Genomic DNA, 11334 nt, shown 5'->3' on the forward strand with positions numbered 1-11334 from the left:
GGTTGTGTCAGGAAGGTGAGCATCATAGAATGCCAATTTAATAGAAGAAAGTATTCTTGCATTGAGGGAGTACTTGAGTGGAGGCCCAATGGTCCCAGAAGTATCTTTATGATGTCTTTATGGGGCAAGATAATTTCATTGGCTATACATGGCTATACTAATAGTAATTTCCCTCCAAGACCTAGCAGAATTCTCAAAATGCACAGCTGTTGTTTCTTGACATAAGTTGCATCTAAGTCGATACACGTCTCTTTTTAAAAACTTCTTGTTGTGAATTGAATGAAGGTTTACCGAGCAAATCCCTTTTCCACTAAACAATTCATACACATTTTGTTTCATGTCTTGGAGTGCAGTCTCTGCAGTGTAACATCACATATCTCATTTCCTTTCTGTTTTTGTTTACATTCTTCCTTCTTTCCTAATCTTTTGAACTTTGTCCTTGGAAAATGCTGCCATTGTGATCCTAAAGAGTGCGTCATTCCTTATTCTTATTATTCCTCTTATAAAATGACAAAACTCCAATCTACGGCTGATTCCAACTCACCACAACCCTTTAGGGCAGAGTACAACTGCCCTGTGGGTTTCCAAGGCTGTGAATCTTTCCATGGGGAAGAAAGCCTCATCTTTATCCTGTGCAATAGCTGATGGGTTTGAACTGCCACATGTGGTTAGCAACCCAGTGTATAAACTACCTCAACAGGGTTCCTTTGTCTCATGGCCATGAAGCCAATTCCAACTCATAGAGACCCTATATTAGAACTGCCTCTGGGTTTCTGAGACTTTAAATCTTTATAGGAGCATTCAGTCTTATGTTTTTCCCTCACAGTGGGTTCAAATTGTTACCTTTGTGGTTAGCAATTCAGCATGTCACCCACAAAGCCACTAGGGCTCCTTTGTACCCCATATAAACTTGTCAATTCCTTGGCTGAAAACTCAGTCACAAAAATGAGTTTTGTTACAGGCCTGAAAGGTGACTAAGAGTCATAGTCTGAGGGATTCCACCAGTCTGTATTCAACCGGTAGTCCTGGTCTCTTTCCCTCTCTCTCTCTCTATCTCTGTGACTTTTGTTCCATATTCTCTTCCCACTCTATCCCAGATCTTCCAACACCCTTTCAAAGTAGTTGGTAGTGGTAGCTGGGTACCATCTAGTTCTTCTGGCCTCAAGGTTTTGGAGGCTAATGGTCACATGGTGCATTAGTCCATTGGACTAATTGTTTCCATGCATCTTTAATTTTCTTTATTCTCCCTTCCTCCGGACAAGGAAAGACCAACAGTAGCATCTTAGATGGCCACTCATGAGCTTTTAAGGCCTAATTGCTACTCACTGAAATCAGATTTAGAACACTGTCTTTGCGAACTGTGTTATGCCAGTTGACTGTTGTTCCCTGAGCCTGCAGGCCCAGCGACTCATTCCTTCAGATGCTTGATTTTGGATAGGAGGCTTTCACAACTTGGCCCCCTGTATACCCTGTTACATTCATGGATGTATTTACAGCAAAGATAAATAGATGCATCTACCTGCAGATAGCTGTTATTGCTGGATTGCATGTATAGTATTTACCTCTGCTGCGTTTTACCCTTACACTCCTCCCAGTGTTTTCCTTTCCTTTGTTCTTTTTTGCTGGCCTACCCAAGTTAATGTGTCTCCCCTCTACTTAGTAATTTAACCTCCTTTTCCCTCCCACTCCTGGTAACCATCAGAGAATGTTTCTTTTTATGCAAAACCTTCTCTTGACTTTTTATAATATTTGCCCTGTTGTGATTGACTTAGGTCACCCGGCACTCAGGGCTCATCAGATTCATAGTTATTCCTCAGTGTTGCATAGTAATGTTGCACAGTCCATGGGATGTAAGTATCATAGAACTCTAATTAGAGGTATACTAGATTTTCACCCTCTCTCTACCTGTGTCTTAGCAGTTTTCATTTTTCAACTTAGTAATTTCTTCAAGTCTCCAAGGGTTTTTTAATTTAAATGACAACATTTAAAATTTCTAGAATGCTATTTGGTTCTTTTTCAAAATCCATTCATCAGTTTTGCTAGTTGCTTGCTATTTCTTCACACTTTCAATGCTATTTATGCCCCTGAGAGGCAAAAACTTCCAGTGGACTTGGGCTAGCACTGTGAACCTAGACCTTGATGCCAGGGAGCAAACACATGATCAAAGGAGGCCAAAGGATCTTTTTGCAGAATATAGTGGGAAGTCTGGAGGGAATGTTTGAAGTGCCAGGAAGAGTTTGCCAGCCAGAAAAAAGTGGCTTTGTAAAGCGAATGTGAAGGTAGGCAGGGGTGAATGTATAGTTTTAGTAATGAAGCTACTTAGGTAAAATTTACCAGTTCATGAAGGAATTGTATGCCATATGAGCTAGTAAAAATGTTTTCTTTTTATCTTTTAATAGGCCATAGAGTCACTGGTTGAAAATTTAAATGGCAATGCGGGTGAACAGTAGAAAAAGTTGTCTCCCATTGTTGATCCCCAGCCAGTAGTCTGCCTTGAATATGTTTGTAGAGATAGTTTATATGAAGGTGCTTCAAAAATTTTGTGGGGAAATGAAATTTAAAAAATAGAATTTTTCCTTGAACTTTTGGAAGCAATATGTATCTTTTAAAAGTGATATGTCTCCTTTTTTTTAGTAAGTGGTAATTCATTATACACCATTGTCCTATTTGCTGATTTTATTTCCTTAGTATATCTTGGAGTATGCTTCTTATCAGTACAAATGAGCTTTCTCTTTTGTGCAGTTACATAATAGCCTATTATTAAGAGCAAAACTTAATTTGACTCTATGGTAAGACCATGAGTTGTTTGTGATCCTTTGCTATTTCAGTGTACTGCAATGAATGACACAGAGATGTCATTTTATGTGTAATTAAGAATAGTATTTAGATTTTAAGCTGGAGTGTAAAATGGGCAGGTTTGGGTTTTGTTAAGATAATGCTGATAGCAGTGAGAAAGATAAAGGGTGGTAAAAGACTAGAATTGGAGAGGCAGCCATCCCTCCCTCCCTCCATATGAGGTTGACAATTGCTGTAAAGCAGTGAGTGGAAGGAGTGTAGCTAGAGGAAAATGAGCAAAGTCTGGAGACAGCCTTTTTTTATAACTTACTTTTTATATTAGAGCTTAGTTAAAAATTGAATCAGTAAAACAAATGAAAACTTTAAAGAATTATGTATCTTCAGAGTTACACTATGTGGTTACTGTCCCCATTTTACAGGAAGGAGAAGATCCACAGCATCTACGTGATTTGCTCAGTGTTTAGAGCCAGGAATGGGCAAAGCCAGAGCTTGTGTATTTTATTTATGCAAATGAACCCAGTTTGCAATGCAGGTTAGAAAACCTAAAATCCTTATCAAATCTAAAATGTGTCATTCACGATTATGTTGAAATTGTGTTTTAAACAAATCATGCCCATACCAGTTTTGTCTCATGTAGAAGAAATAAAAGTGGAGCACAATAGATCCACCCAGGTGTTCTCAACCTTCCTAATGCCCCACCCTTTAATACAAAGTTCCTCATGTTATGGTGACCCCCAACCATAAAATTATTTTCATTGCTACTTCATAACTGTAATTTTGCTACTGTTATGAATTGGGCGATTCCTGTGAAAGGGTTGTTCAACCCCCAAAGGGGTCTCGACCCACAGGTTGAGAACCGCTGATCTATAGAGCTTCTAGGAGGAAATAGAAAAGATCACATTGGAGCTTGAGTCCAGTGTATAAGGGAAGGGCTGTAATTGCCTTTGCATCTGTCATGTAAATATACTGATGCTATGTTAAAAAATGCACACTAATGTGTTAGAAAGCTCCTGTGCAGTATTGTGTTACGTGTAGAAGGAGGAGTCTCCATGGCAGGATGGTTCTGTGCTTGTGCTGCAGCTGTCTGCTCATGTAGTGATTACATACATAGTTTTGGAAACTATGAAGCAGTTCTACTCTGTCTGTAGTGTCATTATAGAGTCAATGGACTTGACGGCAGATACTTTATACTTGGAAGGGTAAATACTGAAATGCAATTATATTGAGTGGTGGGTTTAAGGTTATTTATTTATTTTCATTTAGCATAGTTTGTCTTCCACTAACAATGAACATGTACGACTTTTGAAGTAAAAAAGGAAGCCTGACATTTCTTTTATTGTGATTGTTTTTACTGGAATTGCCCTTCATTTTTTGTTAAAATAGGCCTGGCTCAGAAGCCACTCTCTCTATGAAATGCTTGCCAGGCTGCTCAGATGCAATTAATTTCGCCCTTTGCTGTGTACCTAGAAGGCTTGATTGTGGTTATTAGCAGATACTGCTAGGGGTTGGAGCTACTACATGTGTTCATGCTGGTCTCCCTCTACCGCCTTCTTCTCCACCTCACGCAGTCAATAGTTTACTTTAAAATAGTTTAAAAATATTAGATAAGCTCTACCAGCGGGGGTCGAGGACATCATGTCGCACAGGTAGGCCCCGGGCACGGGTCTCTGGGCTTCCTGCCTCGGAGCGCAGCAGCCGCCCTGGGACGATGACGCGCTTCCCCAAGGAGGACGCCACCAAGCCGGCCCACCTTCCGGGTGGCGAGGTCACAGGCCAGGGCCAGCTGAACAAGAAGGAGGTGGTGGAGGGAGACCCCTCCCATGGTGGCGGTGGGCACCGCGGGCTCCGGGGAGACGTCTCGCTGCCTCCGGACCTTCAAGACGGGCTTTGCGAACACATCCGGCGGCTCTGCGGGCCTGCAACACGGGGCAGGACCACGAGGGCACGACGCGGCTGGGGAAGAGGTCCTGCCCGCGCATCCGCGTCAGCGCCCACACCCGGGCGCGCGGCCCCTGCGCTGGAAGGAGGCGCACCTGATGGAGCCCCGGGGAACGGGGCTGCGCTGCTGAGAAGCTGGAGCAGCAGGTGCCCGCGAACCGGGGGTCCGGGCAGGACGACCTGATGGACGTCACTGGGGTGACCAAGGGCAGAGGCTACAAAGGGGTCACCTGCCGCTAGCATATCAAGAAGCTCCCCAGAAGACCCACCGAGGGCTGCGCAAGGTGGCCTGTGTGGGGCCTGGCATTCCGCCCCGGTGGCCTTCCCGGTGGCCCGCGCTGGGCAGAAGGGCTACCACCCCCGCACGGAGGTCAACAAGAAGATCTGCAAGATCGGCCCAGGCTACCTCATCAAGGCCAGCAAGCTTACCAAGAACAACGCCCTCACTGACAGGAGCATCACCCCCTGGGCGGCTATGTCCCCACGGTGAAGGACCAATGACTGTCATTCTGGAGGGCTGCGGGGCGGGGACCAAGAAGCGAGTGCTCTCTCTGCGCAAGTCCCTGCTGGTGCAGACCGAGCAGATTGACCTCAAGTTCATCGACACCGCCTCCAAGTTTGGCCGCTTCCAGACCGTAGAAGAGAAAAAAGCTTTCATGGGACCACTCAAGAAAGATCGATTTTCCAGGGAAGAAGGCGCATAACAGATGGTGTAGTTGGTGGGATCAGAATAAAGACTTCTTTTCCAGTGGGAGGGGAGGGGGGATTTAGATAAATAGCAAAGCAAATATCACAAAATGGTATCAGGTTCTGGAACTAAGGTGCTCATTATATTCTTATAGGGGTAGCAGGGGCTTCAAAAAGTTCGTGGAAAGATAGAATGAAAAGATAATGGATTTTCCCCCCAGAATTTTTGAAGCGCCCTTGTATGTCTCTATTTGAGATTTTTTCGTAATACAAAGATTTTTTTAAAGGACAAATTCCTCCATTCGTTTATTATACTTATATACTGTGGTAATGCCACTGGGGAATGGAAAGGCAGAAATCCTTTGGGGGGTTATTTTAGGTTTGCCGAGTCAGCAAGCCTTTTCATCTTTTAGAAGTAATGCTCTGTTATTTGTCTGTTTCCACTCCTTCCTTTCTCAAAGTTCCCCTTCTGGATAAGGCTTCCAGAGGTTTCCTCCTCTAGCCTCTCTCCTCTGCACTCCCGCCAGATAAACCTTCCTTAAGTAAAGCTCCAATCTCACACCTTCTTTCTGAGCTGTCTTCCCGGTTCCCCAGGCCCTCACTTGTCATCTAAATGAATCAATTGTATCACGTCTCTTAACAGCTGTAATATCCTGTCTCCTTTCCTGCTTTATTCTCCAAAGAGAGTGGGGGTCAGAAACTATAGCCTATGGGCCAAATCTGGCCCTCTGTTGTGTGGGTGCTGAGAATGAAGTTTATATTTCTAAGTGTTAGAAAATTATATAACATGACAACTGTAGTACCCACGAATACATTTGATTGGAACACAGCCATGCACATTTGTTTACAAAGCTGTTCTCACACTCCCACCACAGAGTTGAGAAGTCATGACAGACACCATATGGCCTGCAAATCCTAAAGCATCTATTATCTGGCTCTTTACAGAAAACATTTGCCACCCCCTGACCTAGAGTCAGATGGATAGAACTGGAAATAGCTCACAGAGATGGTGTCATCCAGCTCCTTTGTTTCAGAAATCTGAAAACATATTCATAGCCATGAGCACCAATGTGTGTAAGGTCAAGTAACCCTTGGTCACTGGGGAAGCCAATTTCTGAGTCCAATACTGACCCTACCTTACACCAGGACCCCTCCCATGAAGTCCAGTGAAGCTGTGTGGTTTTTCACGGATCAACCTTAGTCCTCCTCTCTTCTGCTTCTGTGCGCCCTTTTCTAATACTATGCCACTCTTTTAAGATGCCTTTCCTCCTGAAATTATAGTTTTGCAAGTTCAAGACAGTTACCGTCTCATACCTAATCCCAACAAGACAGATAATCTCCTTCTGTCCACTGACCGCTGGTAGTGCCAAATTGTAACTTCCTTTTTCCACTAATCAGAAATCTTATGTGGTCTTAATGCCATTCCACGCTGTCAAGCCCTGCTGCTTTGCATCTTTGTACTATCTGTACCTTGCTTTACATATAGAATGTTCAGGAAATAATTTAAAGAATGAATGAATTTTAAAGTGGCAGGATATAAGATTCCTTAAATATCTCTAGTTTACTTCTAGTCTAATAAAAAGGAGAAAATATTGTGCCACAGAGTAAAACTGAACCGACTACTTTGGAAAATTCAAATCATTTATTTGCATCACATTTGTCAAGCAATCACAAAAGTCGATAGACACTGACTGGGGAGAGAACTTAGATTTGTTCTAATTATGAGATGATTTTACCCTCCCCTGTATTTACTAATAAATAGACATAAGGCGACCACCCAGATGGTGGGAGAAAGGATCTGGTGATCTGTTTTCATAATGATTAATACCCTTCCCCCACAGAAAAATCCACAAACAAACTTGTTTCCAGGAAGCTGTTTACGATTCACAGTAGTTCTGTAGGACAAAGTAGGGCGACCCCATGCGATCCCCAAAGCTGCAAATCTTTATGGAAGCAGACGCCATATCTTTTTCCCCAAGAATCACTGGTTTTTCAGTTAGTAGCTGATTGCTTAACCACTGGGCCAACAGAGCTTCCCCTTAAAGATTAAAGAAACACTATGGGGCAATTCTACTCTGACCTATGGGTCACTATGAATTGGAATCTACTTACTAGCATACAACAGGCTTACCGAATCAAGCCTTTCAATCAAATTGCAGCAGAGAAAACCTGCCACATTCGCTCTCAATCCCCAGGTATGGTGAGCTTTCGTTTTGGGAAGGTTTCCTTTATGAGCCAGCCATGAGGAGGCTTCAAAAAGTTTGAGAGAGAAATCTTTATCTTTTAATTCCATTTTCCCACAAATTTTTTGAAGCTCTCTTATACACCCACTTCTCATTTATTGACAGGATTAGGTTCCAGTGACCTGTGGTAATTAATTACATAATGACCTGTCTAAGTTACCTAATGCTGCTGTAACAGAAATACCACAAATATATGCCTTTGACAAAGAAATTCTCACTCAGTTTAGGAGGCTAAGAAGTCCATATATAAGGGGCCCACTCCAGGGGAAATTTCTCTGTCTGCTCTGGGAAAAGGTCCTTGCCATCAATCTTTTCCTGGGTCTACGAGTTTCTTAGCACAGAACTCTGGGTCCACAGGATGTGCGCTATCCCTGGCTTTCTTAGTTGGTAGTGTGAGACCCTTCTGATCTCTGCTTACTTGTTTAATGTCTTACATTTCAAAAGAGAGTGATTAGAGTATAACTTATTCCTGTAGATTGTACTCTGCCTCATTGATGTAACTGCCACTAATCCTGCCTTATTAACATCATAAAAGTTCAATTTATAACACAAAGGATACTTAAAATTGATCACAAAATGGAGAATAATTTCATGATACCGAAAATCATGGCCTAGCCAAGTTGACTTCTTTTATGGGGTAGGAGGGGAATGAGGAATACAACTCAATCCTTAACAAGGTCATTATGCAAACATCGGTATTCTATGAAAACGGAGAGTAACCAGGTTCGATCACAATATGAAGGATGACTATATCACTACATAGCTGCCATGTCCCAGCTAAATTGGCACACAGCTCACCGTCATAGCCAGCATTACTCTTGCCTCACAGACCAGTATTCTTTAATTCTAGACACACATTACTAATGAGCAAATACAGTGGATTAAAACAAAACTATTAAAAGTAATAAACAAACAAAAACTATAATTGTAAATGCCTTGTGGTGTTCTTTAATGAGCCATCAGGAGTGAACTTGACATTTAAGAAGGATTGAAGAGAAAAGGGATGCAGATCAATGCTTTGCCAGTGTTTATCTTCAATACTTAAAACAACAGCAGAAAGTAGATAGATGAATGGACTCTAGTTTCTAACTTTTTCTTTTTTTTGTCCATTTGGGAACGAGTTATCTGAAACCATAGAGCTGGGCCTTGTTAATGGGTTTAGTTGTTTGTGGCTGCAGGAGCATTGGTGGAGTAGTGGTTATGAGTTAGGCTGCTAGCCTCAAGGTCAGCAGTTCAAAACCACCAGCAGGGGCAGGTCTAACCTTTCCTATAGAAAAGCAGTGAGGTTTTATTATTATTTTTAATGGACATTTTATATAACTGAGCAAATGAAACAAAAGTAAATGAACTTAATATTGCAGTAAAAGTCAGACCAAGGTTGTGTCTAATCTATAAATGTTGTATGGAGACCAGTGATGAGATACAATCTGGACAAGGCACAAATCCTGATATTATGGCTGGGGATAGTTTCCAGCTCTTTTTGTGTATCTGAACATCGTGCAAGTGTGGTCTAGAAGCATTGCAGCTGTTCTTTTATCTTGCTTTCAGTAAATTTAGAATGCGTTCTGTGCTTAGCTCATATGTAGTCCCACTGAATGATGTTTGCAGTAATTGAAAAGGAAAAAAGCCAGGGAAAAGCATTCAGGAAAAAAGCCTCAGAGTTAAACTTTGGGGTCTTTCTTAGTATATGCACACTGAAACAAGAGTCTTTTAGGAATTTTATAATCGGCAGCCTTGGCCATTGGACATACTGAATGACACAACAGAATTTTCAGTTCTGGCTGCTTGTGAGAAATATGATTGTAGCTGGAGCAAGGAAATAGAGAAATTTTGCTTATGGCTCTAATTTAATAGGTCAGAGTGTCTATTACATCCCGGAGCCAAATTCAGTTACTATCCTGTAAAAGTGACTCTGGATAGTTGCCCGTTAGTGAGCAGGATGACTCTCAAGATTAGTGAAGACATTTAAAGACTCCTGCCACTGGGTTACTATTTCAAGTTGTGACCACACCTGTGATGAAACAAACAAAAGACTGCTTTGTTGGTCAGTGCCGGTCCTGGTTCCATTTCAAAAGATAATTGAGGCCAGGCTGACTTAGTTTATCATCCTTTAAAGACCTCTTTAAAGTGTTGAAAAATAGGGAGGTTTAGTGGGTGCCTGACCCAAGCCATGATATTTTCAGTTGCCTCACAGACATATGGAAGTTGGACATCGAATAAGGAAGACCAAAGAGGAATCAATGTATTTGAATTATGGTCTTGGAGAAGAGTATTAAAAGGATGACGAACTGCCGAAAGAACAAACAAATCTTTTGGCAGAAGGACTGTCAGAATGCTCCTGAGAAGGGAGTGTGGCATGCCTTTGTCTGTGTACTTTGGACACGTTATCAGCAGAGCACTGGCCCTGGAAAAGGACACCAGGCTTGGTAAAGGAGAAGGGAAGTGAAAAAGAGGCTGACCCTCGTCAGGATGGATTGAGAGTGGTTGCAAAATGGACTCAAACTTAAGCACATTTGTGAGGATGGTGCAGAGGCAGGCAGTGTTTCATTCTGTTAGACACAGGGTCACTGTGAGTCAGACCCACCGGACAGCACCCATCAACAGCAAAAGTTTAAAAAAAAGGAAGCAAGTGAAGTCCTCCTGTTCCTAATGAGTCTTGTGCTCAGCTGAGGAAACCATCCAGTTTCTGGGAAGGAAGACCAGGAAAATTGGACATCAATTGTCGGATTACATCCTGATAATTTCTGTTTGACCATTGTGAGCTCGAATTTTCTTTTGTGTCTGTGGCTCAGAAGCCCTTGTTGCCATCTGATAGTTCCATAGAATACAGAAATGTGCAGCAGAAGAGTTGAAAAATCACTAGATGCATTCAATCATAAAAAGACATTATAGTGCTTTAGAATTAGAGTCTACATCACTCACCATCTGTGTGGTCCTAGGCAAATCAGTTAAGCTTTTGTGTGTTTGTTCCTCATTTGTAAAATAATGTCTGCCTTTTGGAGTTATTTTAAGGACATAGTGAGGCAATAAAGAATTCCTAACTTATAGTATATACTCGTTTTTTAAATTAATTAAACCAATCTTCATGCATAGCCGCGAGAAAGGTGAAAGGACTGTTTATTTAGTACCTGCCAAACTCTGCTCCAGGTTATGTCATCTAGCCTGGAGGGAGACTTTACTTTTACCCTTTTGCCGACAGTAAGGCTGAAGTTGGAAGAGATTAAATTACTTGCCCAAAAGCACAGAGCTAGAAATGGCCAGACCAGGTGAGATTCGGACTACCTCCTCATTCGAAAGCTCCAATTCTTTACCATTGCTCCATGTTACCAACTAGAATTGGGACTAGGACACAATTTTCCAACCCCCCCACCCCCCACAAAAAGTTTAGTATTTCAGAACTTTGTTGCTTCAAGTAGTTTTTTTTCATAGGCACAGTTTTGTAAATGGTAGTTACATGTTTAGGCTTATCTGCAAATGCTACAAATGTAATGGAAATAATGCACATTTGTTGAAACTGTCTAAAAGTTCTTTCGCAGCTCTAGTTATTAAAGTAAAAAAATATAGAATATTAAATTCTGTGGAGTGATAGTACTTGAGATAGTTTATTGTGCCAGCCTGGCCGATAAACACAAGTGGGATGAATTGAAGGGCGGAGAGATAAATGGCTCGG

The 11334-nt window shown here is 42.0% G+C and overlaps 1 protein-coding gene and 1 pseudogene across 4 annotated transcripts in view; both read left to right on the forward strand.

Annotated features, from left to right (window-relative positions):
* Nucleotides 1–11334, forward strand: part of VCL (vinculin) — a 129300-nt gene that overhangs the window by 18280 nt on the left and 99686 nt on the right. The window lies entirely within an intron of this gene.
* Nucleotides 4432–5438, forward strand: LOC115869978 (annotated as a pseudogene).

The sequence above is a fragment of the Echinops telfairi genome, unplaced genomic scaffold (assembly GCF_000313985.2).
Source record: "Echinops telfairi isolate 266 unplaced genomic scaffold, ASM31398v2 ScPeMD7_70;HRSCAF=299, whole genome shotgun sequence".
Classification (NCBI taxonomy): domain Eukaryota; kingdom Metazoa; phylum Chordata; class Mammalia; order Afrosoricida; family Tenrecidae; genus Echinops; species Echinops telfairi.